A 22,228-nucleotide genomic window follows, 5' to 3' on the forward strand; every position below is an offset into this window, starting at 1 on the left:
TTCGCATGTCTTTCGTTAATAAAATCTCTTATCGTTAAAAGCAATGCTGCTCCCTTAGAGAGTCGCGAATCTGACGTACGCGCTTATCCAGGCAACTCGTCTCCTACTTTAAGAGCCTGATAAAGTGATTCCCGTCTCATCGACGAGACCCGGGACTAAGCCCTTGCAACACGTACGCTGTAAACCGAAAGCTATAAACTGACAGTAGGGAGCATATACGGCGGTAATCGCGCGACTCAGGTTTCGGTCCACGAAATTAATTATAGCATAGCTCACTCGGGTCGCGGATATTGATTACGGACGTTCTGTAGACATAAGCGCATAATATCATCAGCTACGCATTAGATGGCTCTGATATGACCCATAATTATCGCTGACCCTATCACTACAAGTCAATTACCATAACTAGGCGGTTAAGTCAGTTGTGCGGAAGAAAAAAGAATTGAAAGCGGAAACAAGAAGGGAAATTGACGGTAAAATAAATTTCTTTTCCTTTCAAAATATAATAAGCTAAATATTTTATCGCTAGATCTGGACGCTATACTTTTCCCAGTGCTTTAACATCTACTATCTCTGATATAAATTATCCCGCAATGATATAATTAATGTATATTTTCCTCGTCAAAATTACGGATTAAATTATTGCATAATGAAATATTACGATCAAATAGATTCCAATAAGCATCATTCTGACGATTATGAAAATTTGCCTCGTATTTGGAAATGTGGCGAAAAGCTCACCTGCAATTTCTCCCGGAATGCAACGATACATGTAATAAGCGGACGTATAATCGCGGTACAAATTGCGAGCGTTGCAACGAACTCGCGGCACGCAAAATGCATGGAATCGCTATAAATTATGCGTATTAAGAATCTCTCTCGGGCATAATCCGTTCGCAGTGGCCGGACGTATTTGCTTAATATAACGGTACCGGCTGCTGTGCAGTTTGCCATTTCGCGTGAGCTTTATGCCTAACGATCGCGAAATTACACAGTCGACGCGACTTAAAACGTAGGTACAAGTTTGGGCTTGAGGCCAGTTCTGTATATACTATATCCGGTATACCGGCTGACATACTTTTTAGGCTGGATGTTGTGCCCAAGCGGACGGTTATCGATTCTGCCGAGGACGCGATTTCGTCGGACGGCATTCTTTCTCTAGCCAAACATTTTTCATTCGTGCAGATGCTGCGTCCTTTTTTTTGCGCGACAAAACGGAATTCCGATAAACGATCGACACGACAAATTAAAAGATACCAACAAACAGAAACTTAACTATAATGTAGATATTCTACTACTTACGATGACTTCGCGTCATGAATTTTCCGACTTACACATCTGATTGCAATAGTTTTGTTTTTTTTAATCACTTGTTAAAATTAATTTGTGTTCAAGGTAAATATTAATTTTATAATATCAAATATTGCATTAAGAATTATATACTTAAGAAAAAAAACAGAATTTAAAGATAAAATTTGTATAGAAGCGAGGAGAACATAATCAGCATGATCTAGAAATGTAAGCTGCTACCGTAAACATATTTCGAGAGAAAGGGAGGCGTTCGAAGGCGAACAGACAAGGCTTTTCGCGCCAGTCGTATTTGAGCAGTGACACGGTCGAAACTATTTGTAAAGATGAACCGACCGTTATACAATTATTGAAACATTATTATACAGTCTACTCGAAGAATAAAGACATCTTTAACTCTTCATTCGCATTCTTTAGTCTTTGCATTTTTTTGCAATACCAAATTTGTTACAATACCAAATTTAAGTCTACAATTATTTTGTTACTACTAATAACTATTTTAGTATTACCAGTTTAAACCAAATGCATATATTGGCAATTTAGAACACTTGATACTTATATTGTTAGTTGACTTATTACATTAATATTTCACATACAATTAAAATCTTAAAACGTAATCTTGTTATAAATAAATAATGCCTGTTATATATCTGTGAATCTATTTTTTTCTAAAACAAAGGCTAAAAAATAGCAATGTCCCAAATAGACATATTATTTTCTTTTTCTCGTGAACTCTTTTTCTTCTTTCTTTTTTTATTTCCTCGAAAAATAGAATATTTTTATAGGAATATATCATCATAATATACCATTCAAAATTAGACCGGATACAATTAATAAATCGGATCTCACAAAGTAGTTCGACATTCTTTTCACGATGAAGACATTCGCCTTACATTTGCGTACAATTCGACTCGCACTTCGCGCTTGAGATTACGACGGGAGAAATGCCGATCACGGTTCCTTTCTTTCGTACGATTCGCGAAAATATTTGACAAGCAATCCATCAATTCGGAGGAAAGCGGATCAGGGAGCGGAAGTTCCGATACATAGAAACAATCGAGCGGCCTCACATCGACAACGAGGATATTCCATCATGCGCTATCTCTAAATACGTGTTAGCGCTTCCATGGCGCAGCGTAATATATCTCGTATCGCGCGAATGAAGCTTTAATCATAAATTATGAAGTGACGCCGCTTAAATTGCAGTGCGGTGAAAATTAACGCAATCTGATAACAGATATTGCGCGGCTAGAAGGGATGGAGAGGATGAGGCATTTCCTACGAACCGCCAATTTCTCTGCGTCCGTAAATGGGCGCCGATAATAAAGCGTCGGATTAACAAAAGAACCCAGAGCACAACGAATAAAATAATATATTCTACAATAAGGTCTCCGCTTGCACGCATTTCTAGAGTTTACACATCTCGCATGCATTTCACTTTACGCGCGTGAATCAGAAAATGCCCGAGAGAAGAGGAGGAAGGGTATAAGAATAAATACATATCTAATTAGATTTTTTTAAACTGTCTCAGAATTTCCAGCGAAATTAAAATAATTTCCCGGTGCAAGAGCCCTTTGCTTACCAGTTATTTTGATCACGTACACAGAGAATCTCGGATAGATATAGTGTCCGGCATAGCCATCGACCGAAACGCGCGGGCAAGAAATTAATTACTTTTTTGCCGTCGAGCGCACCATACATCCATGCTCGGTTGCACTATGCCCGCGTATCATTTTACAGCCGTCAATCAAATGCTTTTCCATGGATCCTTCTCTTAATAGAAACGCGGACCGCGTCAGAGTGGACAGATTCGAAAATAAATCATTATAAAAAATGGTCGACACAAGCAAACATTTTTAAACGTTCGAGAAAAGTCCGCAAGAATATCTGCGCGAAAGAAACATCCGGTGAAAGAAGCTCTGCGATTTAAAAAAGAAATAGAAAAGTCTGAAAACCATCAGCTGATGTCTTCTAATAACTCTGGACGTCGTCGAAAAATCCGGGAGTGAATCTGGCGACTGTGCGGGGTTCGATTCGCATCGTTCGTTCGGAAGATTCGCTCGAGGACGAGGAATTTCACTTACGCGACGTTTGGCGTGGAATTCTTACGTAAAAGCAGTTGCCGTGATGGCCGGTAGTATCCTTCCGGCCGATTTATCGAGCCGACACGACACCGGCTCGTCCTGGCTCGCGTGCGTCGGGGGGGGAAAAGTAGGGAAACTGAGAACGAGAGAGAAGGAGAGAAACCGCGCGTGTATACCGTGTGCATGGCCGCATCGCGCACGTAACGCAAATGAAACTTAAATGAGTAACTAAATCCCGCGGGTCACGCGAGCGCTCGTCGCGTCGACTTTTATCGGCATTTTCGAGAGTTAATGGCCAGGGCGGCCTGATGAATCGCCCAGCCATAAGAGCGTGGAAGATCCTCCCCCTTCGCCTCCTCTTCTCGCCCGTTCGAGACCGCGAGCAGGCGATCGAATTGTACGCGGATTTATCGCGGCTCGCGTAGCTAAACAAGCGTTCCGCGCTAACTGAATAAAGCACCACCTTGATAATTGGCGATAGCGGGTGCGAGCGCAAATTCGCGGTCACGAGGCGGCAGTAAATCAACGTCGTTGTTTCGAGTCGCTGGCGGTTATTATTATTGTCGGGCTAAATGGCCGGATAAATGGCCTGGATTCGCTAGGTGCGCTAAACAATTATACCGTCCAATTGGTGTATTCCAGTTATAAATAAAAATGCCGAGAGCCGAGGATTAACGGATTAACGTGAACTTAGAAATGCAACGTTCGATGAAGATGTTTGCGAGGCGCCTTTATTACGGGTCTTGGGAAGCGGTACACACTTTTCCAGTATCATTTTGTTAATTACGTATGGAAACCATTCATCTCACGCCAAATCAAACATAGCCTGCACCAACGCGACGGTACGCGTATTGATAAAAGGGACAGGGTGTGGCCGTGCAATTGAGAAAATTGCACGGGTATCGGTTTCACCCTCGCGCCACAGGGGGAACTCAGAGACTGCCATGAGCGGAGGAATCTTCCGATTTAATGTAATCAATGCGGCACCGTGCGTTGGCAAAATAAATTTGCGATACATTTACGTTCTAACTGCACGCTGAAGTAACGGTGGAAAAGAATTTTTTGAATAAATATAACGTAGGGGAAAAAATCTATATTTGCAACACGCGTCGTTTAATTTCCGAGCTCGAATTGGAGGTGCAAGCACGACGTAATTAAAGTGATTTCTGTTTAAAATCCCTTCATTTTATGCCGCATTGAATCGCAGATCTTGCCTAATTGTCCGTCCGTATATGCGATCGGCATAATCCTATTGGAAAACTTCCGCAATTTGTCGGATTTATCGTCGTTCTTAATTCTCCTGGTCTTAGATTTAGTGTCTCCCTCCTCCTTAAATTACCTAGTAAAGTCTACGTGAAATTAATCGAAAAGATTGTGTGTTTCTTGAGAAGTCCGCTGGCGGATACTTTACAGTGTCCCCGTAACATGGATCTTCGATTAATTGCTCGGTAAAATAATCCCGAATTTAACCCAAATATTGCGTTAACAAATATAAACCGAGCCAACGATAAACATAATATAATTAATAAAGATTGTTATTTCTATTTTAGAATATAACTTCATTATTTCCGCTAACAGCATGAAGATTGATATGACGCCGATTTCTACGTAAAACGAGTAGGCGTCCAGGTATTTTCAAAGCTGACGGGAAATGCGCGCCGATAATAGTCTGCGCCGGTCAAATCTATTTTCTGCACGTTAGTCCCGCGATTAATCATGTTACTCCGTATCGCTTGCGGCTGCTAATAGTCGCGAAACATGCATTCGTCGCAAATGAAGCGGATTACTATACGGTTTAGCGAGAGATCTCGATAGAACGTCGAAATGCGTTCGGCGCCATTAGAAACCGCACGACCGCACTGGTATCTCCTAATTATTCCAAGGTAATTAGAATATCAATAATTTATCGCCGTGCGCGACGATGCGTGTTCGCGCGGCCATTGTTGTCGAAGAGACACACAGGAAGATTGAATTGATTTGAGGTACGGCGGCTGCGAATCATTCGTCGCGATCATCAGGTGGATTTAATGCTCGCTGATATTCATTAATGTCCGAAGCTTGCGCAAGGAAATCGGAGACTCTCCAACGATAAATTATGCAATAAAGCGTTCCGTGTCGATGCACTTCGCACATTTGCACGCAGTCGGCAGAGTGGAAGATAAATTAGCTCCAACTTCTGCGACCGGTGGAGAATGGCGAATCGGGGAATCTTTAGAAGCACGCACAGCTCGTAATTTCAGCACGTTTTACGATTGATAAGCGTTCCGCAAAATTTCCGCCGCAATTTCCCCGAGTCGCCATTGTCCCCGAGTGAAAATGGCCGTCGGTCATTGTTCGTCCGGCGGCTAATTTCATCGCGTTCGGGCCGGGCGTTGCTAACGAGCTCACCGCGAAGCGGACCACATAGACGGGATCGCGTCAAGGTTGACAATGTGAGAGGAGAGTCACAAGGGTGCGGCTCGAAAATCACGGGTGTCATTGTAGTCTATGGTTATATACGACGGCCCGTGTAATCGGCATCCCCGGTGCCGAGAGAGCGCAGCCAATCAGGCGCCATTGATTCGCAGTTGGAATGGTGTCCTGATCGTGCCGACCTAAGCCCGGTGTCGTGCCACCCCTGAAACAACCGGTCAATCTTCGCCGGGCGCGAACCCGCGTATTTACCGGCCCCGACCCCGGGAAAATGTTTTCTCCCGCCGCCGGGGGGTGGGGACCCTAATCGTGTTCTCGATTCCCCCTCCCAATCTTCCCTTGCGAAGGGTGACGAAGGTCCCTCTCTAATTAATAAATCGAATATCGCAATATTGTTGGTTCTGACGCAAAGCAGTGTTGATTCTTACGAAAGGAATGACGCACAACAACTTTGATCCTTGTAGAAGAAGATTTATGAATCATTTGGCTCAAATATTAGCTGATTCTTAATATTTAGACCCTTCGTTAACCCGAAATGGTCCTATTATATTAGAAATATTTATTTTATGTATTATGAATATTTTTGACTTTTTGAATATTTTTTAAAAAGGAGTTAACATTTTTTTAAACTTAAATAAAACATATTATATTTTAATCAAGTATTTTATAAAACTATTTAATATTTATAATTAAAAATATATAAATGTGTATAAATTATAGGGTCATTTCTAACTAAGTACACAAAATTGAAACGTTTCTTCGCTTATTTTAAGAAAAAAAATCCTATGAACATATATCCTAAACTGTTTCGTTTTCACAACAAGATGTCATCTAATAAACTACAAAGTAATTCTAAATATGTTTTATTGGTACTGGAAAGTAATTCTTCAAAATATAGGTACACCAAATTTTAATAAAACATTTCTACGCATTTTTCATTTCTTTGAAATTTTTAGATTTTCTTCTCAACGTTCTGCATTTTAAAAAAGAAGCAGTTTAAAGCATATTGTAGGAACAGTTTATAGGACCTTTCTTTTTCTAATATATAAGACAAGGAATATTTCCTTCAATTTTTTGTACTTTTATTTAAAAATCTTTCTGTACATAAAGAAAAGTTATATAAATTTAAAGTTTAAAATTTCTTTATTCTCATTTCAAAAATTTAAAACAAAAGTGCTAAGGTCTGCCTAAATCACAATTAAGGGTGCGATCCACTTGACGTTTCAAAGTATTTGATTGACCAATCAGAATAAAGAAATTTATGAATTAACAAAAAAAAATATTTCGAAGCATTAAATGGACCGCATCCTAGGATTAATGTTATGTTTTCTGAAATCTTTGTTATAAGGAAAACGATCTCTTCAAGGCATTTCGCGAAATCAAGAAAACTTAAAGCTTATCCACCGGATTCTTATTTAGTTTTTGATCTGTGAGGCAATAATCCCGATGAATTGAACTTTTCTCCATTCCCCTCTCGGATACAACCCTCAATCGTCCGTCGTACTGTCGTGCTATAGTATATTGAATGGCCTTTCCGGGCCTTGTCGTCCTGAAGCCGCGGCGCGCGCGCAGAGAATGGGACACGGTTAATCGACAAGCTTTTGATGTCACTCGGATGAGCAGAGTTCGAATTGTTTCCAATTGTTTTCGATTCGCCTGTCGACGGCGTTACGCAATTCATGGGACGATTAATTGGGTGTGGAGCAGATTCGCTAATCAAAGCGAGCGCCAATGATGCACTCGCAGGTGCATCAGCGTATTCGCGATGATAACGAGAAATTATTCATGCAAATCGTTGTTGCGTAATATTGCTTCTTAAATATTATAATATTTACAGATTATCAAGCAGAAAATACCTCATCTTCCATATTTTAAACAGGACTCAAGGTTAAAACATTAAGAGAAAAGTGTTTGATTTGTAAATATAACTACATGATAAAATAATTATAAATTTCATTTTTATACTATTCCTATAATGTTAATAATAATAATAATAACCTTGAGCTTATAATTTTACTATTTATGACAAAATTTTACAATAAGTTATGATTAATATAAATAATCATATATAATTTGCAATATTAATATAGCAAAATATCAAAATGTAAATAATAAAAATAAAAAACATTTCTATGTAACAAATGCAATCACAATAATAGTGAATATAACTATTTTTTAACATTTGCTTACTATTTAAATAGAAATAATAACCATAATGCATTAAAACTATAAGTATATGTACATAATTGATATCGAAAACGACTGTAAATTATAGTTATATTATAATAATTGTAACCATTCTTTTCCTTCAATGTACTTATATGTATATTATTTTTAAAAACACTACAATATGCAAAAATTGAGATAAAAAAGCAATTCTTAAATAACTATAACAATTTAACGCGTTAAAACTCTCTCGGAAATAAAGAAAAGGATAGAAGGATGGAATAATGATGTCAAATAGAAAGTACTGGAGTACTTGCATCTGTTTATGTTAATGCTCGCCATTGAAAGGGTGTAACGCGGAATCGTGAAAACTTGTTTCTCGCTGGTCACACAGCGTACTTACACCGGAAATCTTTCATTGTGGACAATTCAGACAATTCGACGTTGACAGGTCGAATTTACGGCGAGCGTTATTAATTTGTGTCGTTCAATTCTCGACACCTTGGGAGTTCAACCGAGTTTTTACCGACACGCGCGGTACTCTGACCTGTTTCGTTTCACACGTCACTCTCGCAAACCTATGTAATTTAAGTGTCACAACCTGACGATATCACACGTGAAAGAAGTGCCACGATAAAAATTTACATATTTATGCCATTTGTATTACATAGTGTAATAAAAATACGGCTAAACCGTGTCCATACGACACAGAAGGTCTGTTGAAATATTGTAAAAATATTTCATGGCAATATTGCAACATTGCAAAAACATTGCATTTATAGCAACAATAGATGTCCGACTTTAGAAATATTTTAATACAATATTGCCAACAACACAATATATGTACTTAATATTTAATAATACTTTATATTGCTTCTCTATCTCATATGATAGATATTTTTAATTCAAACAAACAATCTATGGATGGTCTGAGACATAAGAACTAAAAGTTCAGAAAATAATTATTATAATTATTATATAATACGCATACTACATATAATGTATACTATTATGTAAAATATGTACTATACGTGTTAATACAAATGCAAATTTATATTTATATTTATATTTATATAATTGTTTTCTTAATTTCTGGTATCTGTACACACTTTTGGATTGCTTTAGAATCACATATATTAATTTTAATATTAAAAATTTGAAAATACAAAATTATTAAATTAAACTGTATTTTAATTTAAAAAATTACTTTAATTGCGGAAATTGTTACCATCAAACATTTTCAAAAATAGCTCTTGTGACTCATAGATTCTTGCTTAAATGCGATATAAGACAATTTGTGCCACATTTATTTGCTCATAAATTCGATCAGAAAATATGCACATGCGTACGCAAATACTTATGAAACCTTAATAGTTTATTTTACAATGTGCTATATTGCATATGTATATTTTAACAATGTTTCGAAAGCATTTAATGTAATATTCAAAATTGCAATATTAATGCAATATTAATGTTCTGTAAGGTTTTATGTTACACGGGTAGAAGAATAAATTCAAAAATGTCCCTTTTGAATATGTTTTAAACATACTGTGGAATAACATTTGCAATATGCAGCCATACGACAGCAGCGCTCTTTTTGAATTTCAAATAGCGTCAGCTGTTTAGCGGAAACTCCTGTATAAGCGTTAAAATTCTAATCTTATTTTAAGTATTTAAAACTCATAATCTATCTTTTATTTGCATGAGACTGAAATTACGTAATTATTATCATTTTACTTGCAAAAAATTAGAACATTACTCTTTATATTTCGTAACATGATAGAAAACTGTGTGATATAACCGGATAACTCCAAACTGTAGCAATAATTGCGATAGAACGGCAAAGAAGATTTAACTGTGACTAATGCAGCAATAAAGCACTAATCGTAAATTTTTTTTTTAAAGACTGAGCAATATGCGGTGAAAACCGCACGTCTACATTGCTGTGGCTATGCGATGGCTATAAGGTCGGTTCCACGCTGACGGAGCCGCCACTTCGAATCTATTTCCGTTTCCATTCCAACGCGACATGTTGTCCACGCCGTAATGTTCCGCGCCGCGTGTGTCTTCAGTAAACTGCATCAACCAACGTCGCACGCCTTCCTGAAGCACGAAGCAGCCTCAAGAGGCATGCGGAAGCGCGTTTAAACACGGAGGGAAGTGGCGGCCCAGTTTCTATACGCACGCGGGTGTCTATAGTCAGAGACGGATAGCTAGCTTCATATAAGTTTAATGATAACGAGTCTTCTTCACATTAACGACAACGACAGTAATAAAACCGAGGCAACACGTGTTAGATACGCGTCGTATTTTTCTGTCTTTTTTTAGTAAAGCTATCTATATCGATTTGAAAATGCTGGTAAGAAGGATATTTGTAGTATTATTAGTTCCATCGATTAAACTTTAACTTTTTAATAGCTAAATTTCTTTGATATTTTAAAGATAGAAAATGTTATCTTGCAAGAAAAAAATTGTATGCAACGTGTAATACTTCTTAACGTAAAAACAGACAATAGTCATTTTTTATGTCGGAAAGTAAATATATATACTATTAACTTTTATTCTATATAAATTTATATTGAAATGTATAAAAATTTTATTCAAAACAATAATTCTATATTTAGAAAAATAACAAATTGCATTTTCAAAACGATTATTACGTAAATCTGTTAAATTATAAAAATTATATCGCATTTCCGTTCTTATCAGCCTTGGCATTGACCGTGAACCTGTGTTATCAAACGACGATAGTGCAACCGCAATTATTAGCTATATCTGTACTAAACGTTTCGTGTTTATTCCGAGATAACTCTTCGTTTTACTTAAAAATGTTTGCAATATAGAGATGAAACTCTGTTCTTCTCCGAATTTTCAAAAATCGATCACAAATTACACGCACTCACCGAGATTCGATACGTTCTCATAAAGATAATAAAGCAGCCAACGGCACCATCGAAGCAGCTTGGCAGCTGAACGGTGAAAAAGGACGAGCTCGATCATCGTCGCGGAGACGACGTAGGTCGACGATCGGCTTCGAGTAATGCGATCCGCGCATCGACGATCCGCGTACTGAAGTGGCCCACATTTTATAAACGCCAGCGTATCGTGTACGCCTGCATAATATGTGGGGACCGTCTAGCGAGAAAAGGAGAACGGGAACAAGAGTGAGTGAGAAGACGTGCGATTCGTGCTCGTCTCCCCTACTTGAATTCGAACGAATGACGCCATTCATAATTAGAATGATGAAGATCCGGATGCTGGATCTCTCATGCCCTTGGCGTCAGTAAATTTATATAGAAGAAACATCTTATAATCACAGTGTTTGATAGTTCGATTTTCTTAAATAAAAAAAAAGATTTTTAATATATTGTAATTTATATAAAATAAAAAATAACCGTCTATTAATGTAATTAACACGTACTCTCTTAAATTAGAATTGGTATATTAATCATTGAAAGACAATGAATGGTTATTGAAGAGAGAAGTTACAAATATAGCACTGCAAATCGATAAGATTTCACCGAGTCAGATTTAAAGTGTAGATTTTTATTTCACACCAATTTTTTTTCTTTCTGCATTATTTAAATTATTACCGGGCCTCACTTCTATTGTTATCCTTTGACTACTTAAAGTCGTATGGCGAAAAAGCTCATTGGACTCCGATAATAACAAATGCAAAGTTATTCATAAGAAAGATTGCGCGCGTGAAATGAGTCCTAGCGCATTCAGTCCGTGATTCAATCTGAAATGGTAATGGTGGAAGTAATTAATGCCTCGTCGTGCTACACGGAGCCCGGACAAAGATGGAGGATTTGCGCAATTATTAAATTCGCCCCGTAGCGCATCGCGCGAACATTCATTGTTGACGGAACGGGGAAATTAGTTTACTAGCAAAGCAATGAGACAGTTATTTTCCCACCTGGTATATGTATATTTTGCACAAGGGGCGTTATGCTCATTGCTTCCGTTATATGACAGTTAAAATATCATCAAGTCTTCGAATTGCGTTTACTTATCCATTGCGCTATCGCGAGTCTAGTCGACGAAAAATCTTCGCGCAAGAAGACAATAAAATAATGAAAGTAGTAGTAGTAAGAAATAAATAGCAAAATGTGTAATAAAAATTTTTCTTATTCTTCTCTTTCAGGCATGAATACATTTACATTTAAATACCTTCTCTATGAGAATGACAATAAAAATTTTTTAAATAAATTTTTTGAAAACTGCATCCAAAAATACAATTTACCGTTAAACCGTTACGGACCAAAGTTCCTATCAAATGTCAAGACAGAAATCTATTTATAATTTTATATATCATATATTTTCATGTTTACATATACATTGTAACGTATATAAACTGTAGTATACGAATTACGCCTCAATTTTTTAAATGCTTTTTGTGTCGTATAAGAAATGAAAGAATAATGAAATCTGTCTAAAGTGAGTTTAAAAAATAATTCAGTCGAGCCTTAGTAGGGTAGCGTGATGCGCTACGGGGCGAGTCGCAGTAGAAAAATTCTTCGCCGGGATATATCTGTATACGAGAAGATAATATGGCCTCGGTTTCCGCCGAAGCATAACGTATAAACAGGATATAGGTGCATCGCAAAATATACGAAGTGTAAAAGGACATTGGGGCGCGATGCGCAACCCCGTTGTAAGCTTACATTGTCGTTATCATTTCTTTTGCCGCATACGGATTTTACGCGACATTATCGCTCTTGCATCGCGCTTTCATGGTGTTATACTCGTAAAAGTATCAAAGAAATCCCACGGGAATTCACAAATTTCGTCGTATTCTTGTGAACGCAACACATTCTACAGATATAAAAACCTAGCTTTATTTCTTTCTTTGCAGCACAAACGTACAATTGTCATACGATATACCGCTCCACTCTTTGGATTTAATAATAATTTTTGAGGGTAAACGCCATAATCAGAATTAATCATTCAAATAAAAGTATTATTTCTAATGGCAATTTATAATTAAAAAAATAATTGCACACACACACACACACACATACTTGTAAAATAAAACAAATAAAATCCTACCCGTCTATTTACGATTTTATTTTATGCAATATCTTCTAATGGTACAGATTATAAATTGTGACATTAATTCATTAGTTTCAATCTTTCGCTCTCTCTCTTTCTCTCTCTCTCTCTACCCGTCTCTCCCGGTCTCTCCCCGTCTCTCCCGGTCTCTCCCCGTCTCTCCCCGTCTCTCCCCGTCTCTCCCGGTCTCTCCCGGTCTCTCCCGGTCTCTCCCCGTCTTTCCCGGTCTCTTCCGTCTCTCCCCGTCTCTCCCCGTTTCTCCCGATCTCTCCCCGTCTCTCCCCGTCTCTCTCTCTCTCTCTCTCTCTCTCTCTCTCTCTCTCTCTCTCTCTCTCTCTCTCTCTCTCTCTCTCTCTCTCTCTCTCTCCAGAATATAATTCAATTAAAACTCATCAAATGGTTACGTGGAAGAAAAGTGGAAATAAGATTTATGGCAAAAAGTCAATATTCGAAATGCACTGGAATGAAAAAGAAAAATATCCACATTGTGGAGAGCCAACACATTGCAGCTGAAACGCGAAAAGCGAAATATTGACAGCTTATACTTGACCTACATGTGATATAAAGAGCGTGTACATCGTGGGACGTTGAACGAAACGCACGTGCTCGTGTGGATAAATGGATAGAAATGCACGTATACCCACGCACCAGCAATGCAGAGAAAATTTACACATTGATAGAATTGTAGAAATGTCAATTCATAGAATATTCTACAATCGTAAAACTTTAGAAATAGAATTTCAGTGAAATTAATTAAAATCAAAAGTTCTGATTCGAGAATGTCAAAAAATTCTGATATTTTTCAGGTACAAAAAAATATTGGATAATAGTTCTGCACACTAAGGGTCGGTTGTTCCAACTTCTTGGTAAACTTATCTACCAGGTAAGCATGTGTCTATCTTCATTTCTTTTCTTAAATAAATAAAGACAAACATATATTTACCTGATAAGTAAATTTACCAAGAAGTTGGAATAACTGACCCTTAGGCACTTAATTACAAATATATGTCTTAATATTAATTGTTATGGATTTTCATAGCTTACGTAATATTACAAATATTATATGCACTTTGTATTAATCAGCGTATACTGATAAACTTGTTACTAATAATAAAGGTAAATTATTAACGAATATGGATATTTTGAAGCTTAAAAAATGATATGCGTATTAACAAAAGATTTCATAAATCAATTGCTTAAAAGTATATTCTCTAAAATGATACTAATGCATTGTCACTAAACAGTGTAAATTATAGTTAATGATAATCGTAATTATAAATATAACACTGTAAATTCAAATTTTCAAATTTCATTGAAAGAATTAGTAATATTAAAACCATGAAATTTATATGTATCTAATATATTTAAGTTCCCATTATTTTAAGTTAAGCTAAGAAGTGATTTCATACATCGTACAATGTAAAGCGGAGGGGTTGCGTTAATTTGTAAAATACCAATACATTCAAATTTTATATTAAAATTAATTTTTTAAGGGCCGATTGTTCTATCTTTACATAAATTAGGTAAGGTAATTTATATAGGTGAGATAATTTATACAATAATTAAAAATCCTACATCAATACGTCATGTCTGCGTGATTTGAATTACTTGGGTCGATGCCATGATTCTTGCTCTCAAAATCTAAATCAGCGAAATTTTATTGATTTGCAAGGCTATACTTATTAATTGTGATTATCAGTGACTATTCATTGTCTTTTAGTGATTTCAATTGAAAGGTATATTCACTGATCAGAATCAGTGTATTATCAGAAAGACAGTGCATATATCATTAATTGATATAATTATAAGTATAATGCTGTAGATAGACTATTCTTCGTTTTTCAATGTACAATACACCAATTCCGATTTAGAGAGTACGCTATTAAAATAAAAGAATAAGTAAATTATATTTAATTTAACGAAAAATTCAAGGATATATTTGGAATAATTCTAGTAATTTTTGTAAGTATATCACGACAAAACAATGATTTATAATTCTCATTTTATATTATTTCAATTTGAATAAATCTCGCAAAGTATGCGTCTCGAAAAAGTAGCTTAATTCACGTACGAATAGTCAATCATAAAAGTTAATTACGTTGTCATTAAAAGAATTATGCTTTCTGAACCGGTCGCAATAGCGTTCCGGATTGTAATGCAATAATATTCACTTGCTTGAATTTCATTGCCTGAATAATCATGCGGCAAGTGGTAATAACAAACATCAAGGCCAATCCCATTATAAAATATGTATTTTAAATGTATTTTCATGTATACGTAAATATGCTGTTTCTTCAATTCCAAATTAATTATTAATAAATGTGATGTTATACAGCTTCTCGTTACCTGACCGATTCAATCCAGCGATTTATTAAAATTTCAAAACGATGAACAATTAAACTAAAAAAATTCGCAATATCACGCAGAATATATTCCGCGAATTTTATTAAATGCAAGCGTCGTTTTGAAAAATAAATTATTAAAGAAAATATAAATTATATATAATGTATATTTGTAATTTTTTATTATTTTGATTTTTATTCCACCCGTAAACCGCGCGAAATATCTACTTCAATAAAGTAATCGTTGTTTTGATATGTTTACGTATAAATAATTTATTATAAATAATATATTATTCCATTGTTGTTTCATTGTTGCCTGATATCTCTTAAACTTTTTTTTTTTCTTTTCCTTCGTCATACTTACACAATATCTAAAAACACGTTTAATTATAATCACACTTTTTATGTAGTGTTTTACGTTAATTAAGCATTCTTCAATATAACGGAGAATAAAATGGATCACACGAATCTATGATCCGTTCGATGTACGACGTCTTATAATTTAGCGAATCAATAATTGTATAAATGCAGTTATCGCACTTAGCTTTATAATCTTGTCTAACTTTGATCGCTTATGATTGACTTAAAAATTATTGTACTTTTGATATTTTATATAAAAATTTTCAAATTTAATTATTCTCTGGAACTCTATTAATATTGCACTATTGTTATATGCAACATTGTGTGTAATTATCTAATTAATAAGTAACGCTATAACATTTTCATATATTATATTATACAGACGTACAAAATTATTCAACTTTTCGATTAAGTGAACAGTATCAAACGAGCTTCGAATAATGTTATGATAACGCGTCAATTCCTTCAATCGCTTGTCATTGTGCACTCTAGCTGACACGAGCGTATACATACATCTCGAGAAGCGTCGCACGCTCGATTTCGCGAAATCCGATCTCATTTTCAACGGAAATTTCCCATCTTACGACAGTTACATCGCCGTCCTAGATACCGGGCCAGATTGGCACGTATTTCCGGTCCTGACGTATAAATTTCGTGGCGGCTCCTTCTGCGCGGCGACGGCATCAAAATCACCCTTACCTGATCACGATTCCATGAATCCCGTGAACTCTCTGTCGGCGCGATCTCAGGCAATTTCGGCTGCACTTGACGTACGCACCGATGGAAACGGGGAAATTCACCGTTGCATAATGACGGACGATGATTCACTAGTGCATCGTACGTCGACCCACGTACGCCGGATGGTTTCCTCGTCCTTCCCTAATGCGGTGAGTAACTAATTCATGGGGCCGTCGGTACCTGCAAGATTATGAAAATTATGCTAGCGTTAATGGCATTATCCAACTTTATCCGGAAACTCGCTGCCTACAGCTCCGGAAGCTCGTGTGGTTTTAACCGAATGGGGCATTTTATATTATTCTTTTCACGTTACCCTTACATTATCCATTTTATATTATCCCCTTAAATACACCGGCGCAAGATATGTTAGCCCAAGTAACCAAGTTATTAGGAAATAACGGAGAAAGATTTTCAAATTTATTTTTATATCGTAATACGATAAATGCTTGTGCAATATAAAATATTTCAGCCAAAAACTCCAAAAAAATGTGTAAGGCTCTCGCAATATAAAAACGATCTTGTTATCTTCCATTTCATGTATACGTATTCGTAAAAACACACGTGGAAAGCACTTTTCTACAAAAGTAACCGGAAAAAGAATCGGAACAATTTCCGAGTTCGGATACATTGCAAATGCACCGTACAATCCCTTTGTGTTTACATGACGTTTCTCTCTGCGAAATTGCAAACCGGATGAAAAGATATAAAAACAGGAAAAAATAGGAATTCAAAGAAATTAACAAATTCGTGAAATTCCGTTTTCCCTCTGCTCTTTTAAGTAAAACAGCGTGTGAAAGGTTTCAAATATTATTTTGCCCGGGACAAAGATGAGCTACAATAATCTCATTGTACGTGATGCACATCAATTAGTTGTTTATAATGCGGCGGAGGAAGCGCGTGATAAACGCGCAGTAGTGATAATTATCCGTCGAAATGGTAGAAGAGGATTTCACAGACTTGTATTTTCTGTGTCGTCGCGGACCGTATTACCAACAACGTCGTTATCCGATCTGTGCACCGACGACCGCAACTTTCTCCATTGCGAAACGAACTCGCCGACGCATTCTCCCGTCGCCGGAAACGATGTTAAAGATAGGGGAGAACTCACCCCACTCCCCCTCCCCCTTTCGCTCGCCGCCACTGTAAGACAGAGTCTTATAGAATATAATATCTCGCCGCGACGTGCCTTCCGCGCGCAGTCGAAGAAATGGCGAAGAAATAATTCAAAAGTTTCTCGCGAAACAGCTTGCGCCGTGTTCACCTCCCCTTTCTTCGAGCTCTGCTCGTCAAAAACTCTCTTTGAAACTCGTGACTGCGCTTAGCGAACTATGTATATTGCGTTGCAAATATAGTAATACTGCTTCAAGAAATAATCAGATGCCGCAATCTTCTACGGATGATGTGCATTTTCATTTTTTCTGCGTGTTTCATAAAATATTGTAATCTCAATAAATTGTAGAATAAAAGAGAATAAATGTAAATTGTTGCCATGAAACGCGCAAACTTTCATGTTGTAACGTTGAATATATTCTAAATGGATATTTTCCGTTCAGTACCATCGAGTTATGCGCGCTATCAATTATCGTTATTATTATCGTACAGGAAAAAAATGTTCAATACTCAAAATGCGAAATTACAAAAAGTAAAAGAACCACAGCAATTAATCATTTTTTAAATAACAGTTTTTAACTTTCTCTGAGATTAACAAAAAAATTTTAGAGCGTCTTTTTAAGGTGACAAGAGTTCTATCGAAAATTAGAGAATTCAAATATCGATTTCAATTAAAATAAAAACAAATTACAATTTAAAAAAAATGTGAAATAAGCACTTTATATTTCCAAACTCTTGTTTTCTTATATTTAATTGTCAGAACTTTTCGCGTCCAGGAAAATTTATGTATTTTTTTTTTTTAATAAACCAAAACTTTATCGAGATATTAGAGATTAAGATTCTGAAAATAAGATGTTAATTTTATAAAAGCAGCTCAAGATTTATTTCCTTTTATATTAAATTTTACTATTATTTTTGGGCGTTATTTTTGGACGGTAATAAACGGTTATTTCTCCCAGTAACGCGAGGTCGACGCACCATTAGCTTTGCGGGAGCTTTTCACCTAGAAATCCGTTGCTTCTTGACCCTACTTTGCATGACGGCAAGTGGGATCAGGTACCATTTATCCGCTCTGACCATGCAGTCGCGTTGCCGTAATTCAAGCCGCTTCGAGGGCGAACATTGTTAACGAAAGAAATTATCATTGTCGATTTAATTTTAAGACAACGAGAAACCAATTATCGAATTAGTAGAGGTCACGTTGATGGAAAATAACTTTCACTCATGGCCGGGAATATGTTTCGCTTTCGCGCTGTAAATCTGGCTCGCATGTCGCACGAATAAATTAAACTTTGTTAACTTTGTTTATCGATCACAGTAATAGAACAAATTTTACAACAAGGAAAAGAAATTGTGTTGCGATAAAATTGAAAATAAATTAAAAATAATGAATTAGAAAGAAAACAGATTCAATAACCGTATTAAATAAAACGACTGTATTATTATATTATGTAAGCAGAAATATGTCAGAAATGTGTGAATGCGCCCGTAAATATAACATAGGACAATTTTGCTGAAGAATGGAAAATAACGTATTTTAAAAATAGCCGTTCGCTCTGTATCGTACGCGTGGAGGTGCATGGCTCTTCAAAACAGATTAAATTTATTTGACACGGCCAATAGCTATCTCTCGTTACGGTAACTTTATACTCGGCTATTGGAGATTGACTAGAACCGTGCACAAATTTAACCAGCAAATTTAACAGACACTGCTTAATCGTTAGATTCAATTAATTAATTTCATACCTTCTAGAAGATTATAAAATGCAATCCTCTTTTAATTAATTCGATTATAGATAATTGGTATGAATATAATACAATTTATAATACATGAATATAATAATTTATAACTTATAATACATTGTAAGTTTTGTATCTTTTGTTATTAACATTGCGTATTATTTTATACGTAGCATATAAGTCCATTTCTACTTGAATCATATTATTTTGTCATGCTAATTTTATTATACAAATACAATTATACTATTGTGTGTATTATCTATATATTTTATAACATTCTAAATAATATGAGAGAGAGAGAGAGAGAGAGAGAGAGAGAGAGAGAGAGAGAGAAAATGTACATTTCCATCTCGCAGGACACCATCTCAATTGATCTATTATGCCATACTCGGGGGATTTCTGATGATCCCCTATTTTCTCTCTTGGCGCCCCTTTTTGGCACCAGGCGCAAAGGGATACGTCACCAGGTACCATTTATTTGTCCGCACTGTTCGCGACGTCATAACTCAAAACTGCAGGATCAGCTTATCGTTATCATAAAAAGTGCAATGTGTCTAGATTCCGTGATAAAACGTAGAACCAAAAGAAAGATCCTAATCGCAAAATTAAAGAAATTTGGTTTGACGAAAGATTGCTGCATTATTTTATGTCCTGAAATATTATACATTACTTAATTATAAAAAATTTTTATTACTCATAATTTGAATAATATTTATTGTGCTATAGGCGATTCACAACTTATTGATTTATTGTGCTATTAGATTTAAAATCGTCGTTTATTTTAGAATAAAATATAAACGCCACCAAAGTTGTAATATATATCTAACGTAATCGTAATGCACATAATTTTAATCGAGTTATTTATGTATCCTCTATTTCCTGTATCCATCTATTATAGATATTCTTTCGATTAAAAGTACTTATAAAGGATTTATAAAGGCTTCGACCCAATGATTATACCACACGAGCATTGTTAATGGTGAACGATGCCAGTAAGATTAGGTACTTAATCGCCAGTGCCATATCAAAAGGGGGAGCTATTTTGCAGCTTAGTGACATGTATTGTTCGTAAATATGCCTTTTGTCATCCAATTGAATCTGGAATGTATCATCTGCGCCACAAGAAAACTACACTACGCAACAATTTGGTAGCGTCTTGGCTTCACAGATCAGAATTGAAACATCACGAAAGCAACGTTATGTAAAGAAAAAAAAATCTTAGAAAGAAATAATGTATCCTTTTAGATAACATCTCTCTACTATCTTTTTAGATAATTCGACAAAAGTATGTGTTCAACAATAAAAGTTTCTACATCACAAACTCATTAAAATTTTAATTAAGATAGGATTCTTATCTTCCTCCTTGGAAAGGTAGAGTTTTAAATTGTAAGGTAAGTGGAAAATTTTAAAATTTTTGCGCACTTCTCGCTAAAATAAAATAAATACAAGGAGCATGGAGCGATATTAATATTAGATCATTAGATGAATTTAACAAAGCCGAGTGATTATAACATTTTGATGAAAAGCATAAGCTGCTTGTGCATATCAATTGCAATCCAACGTTGCACTGTGCGCTCAATTTCGATATTGCCGGAAGTAATCGCGGATTCGAACGGTACTATATGATATTTAATGTTTAGTAACGTTATACTTCTCAGAAAAGAGATTGTACGATGTATAAATAAACGTTTACTATGAAATGTCAAGTTTTTTTCAGCCGTCATGTGTTCAACTATTCTAAATTTAATAATTATCTACTAATAACATGCGGAAGCGAAATTACACAATCTATACCAAATATAAATTACAGATCAAATTTTGCAGTTATGTAATGTTATCAAATTAATCACAAAAGAGGATGTAATTAATTAACAAATTACCAAAATGCTAATTATTATAAAACGAAAATGTAACACGATATATCAAATAAGAAAAATATATTTGTAAATCATTCGATTTCTCTATATACATCCTAATATACGTAAACGCTGATACGGATTCCTCGAAGGAAACCAAGAAAATATCTTTGATAGTTATCATAACCATATCTTATACTGTATAGCGTAATGATATCGTTAGTATTAAGCGGAGTCCCATGGAAGCACGGGGATCAGGTATTTAATTACGGAGTAAAAAATAGGTATTATAGGAACGTTCTCACGTGTACGGGTCGCAAGGTTAATCGATATTAGGTATTCTTAGTACGCAGAGCCAGTCCGTCGAGTGACGGCAAAATTTTATTGTCCGCCATGGAAACCCACGCGCTTCAGTAATCAACGTAATATAAATGGCATCACTTTGTGGTGGAATATTAATGACACTGCCACGGTACGCGATACAAATGTCCTGAAACTTATACGCTCATCTTCATATTTAACGCAACTCAACTTTCCGATCTCGCAAATTATTCATCCAAGTGTCCTTCTACTGTTAATTGATGAAATTCCTGCCTTCGATCACCGCGAATTAAGCTTGGTCAAAATTACAAGCTCACGGGACTGAGAGGTCTGAGCAATCTGATTTGAAACTGAAGTGTCCAATTTTAAAATTCGCAGATTGACTTCGAATTTGGACCGAGTGTATGACAATTTCGTAAATTAAAATTAAAATTTTTTAGAAATATATTTTAAATGTTTTAAATGTCTCACTGTTGCTTTAATTATTTTGCTCGTATTTTATATAATTCAAGTAAATTAATGAAAACTTTAGGTAATGAGGGGTTTGTCATTCTTTATCACACAATTTCGTTTAAACTTTCTGATAAACTATCTTTTGATACTGTGTAATGGTGAGAACTGCATGAATTACGATAGCAAGTGAGAACGAAGAAAGATTGCTAACGCGTTTTAAATTGACGCTGTTATAGATTGACGAGTTAATGATAGGAAGGAGTTAATCGCAGTATGGAATAAG

At 35.8% G+C, this 22,228-nt stretch overlaps 1 protein-coding gene and 1 pseudogene across 1 annotated transcript in view; both read right to left on the reverse strand.

The window, feature by feature from the left end:
- LOC114255469 overlaps positions 1–22,228 on the reverse strand; it is a 25,427-nt pseudogene continuing 3,199 nt past the window's right edge.
- Positions 15,700–22,228, reverse strand: part of LOC105829403 (glutamyl-tRNA(Gln) amidotransferase subunit A, mitochondrial) — a 16,557-nt gene continuing 10,028 nt past the window's right edge. Inside the window, exon 3 of the mRNA XM_012668187.3 lies at positions 15,700–16,645. The gene's annotated coding sequence lies outside the window, so the exon portion shown is untranslated. The remainder of the gene's footprint in view (positions 16,646–22,228) is intronic.

This window comes from Monomorium pharaonis, chromosome 2 (genome assembly GCF_013373865.1).
Source record: "Monomorium pharaonis isolate MP-MQ-018 chromosome 2, ASM1337386v2, whole genome shotgun sequence".
Classification (NCBI taxonomy): domain Eukaryota; kingdom Metazoa; phylum Arthropoda; class Insecta; order Hymenoptera; family Formicidae; genus Monomorium; species Monomorium pharaonis.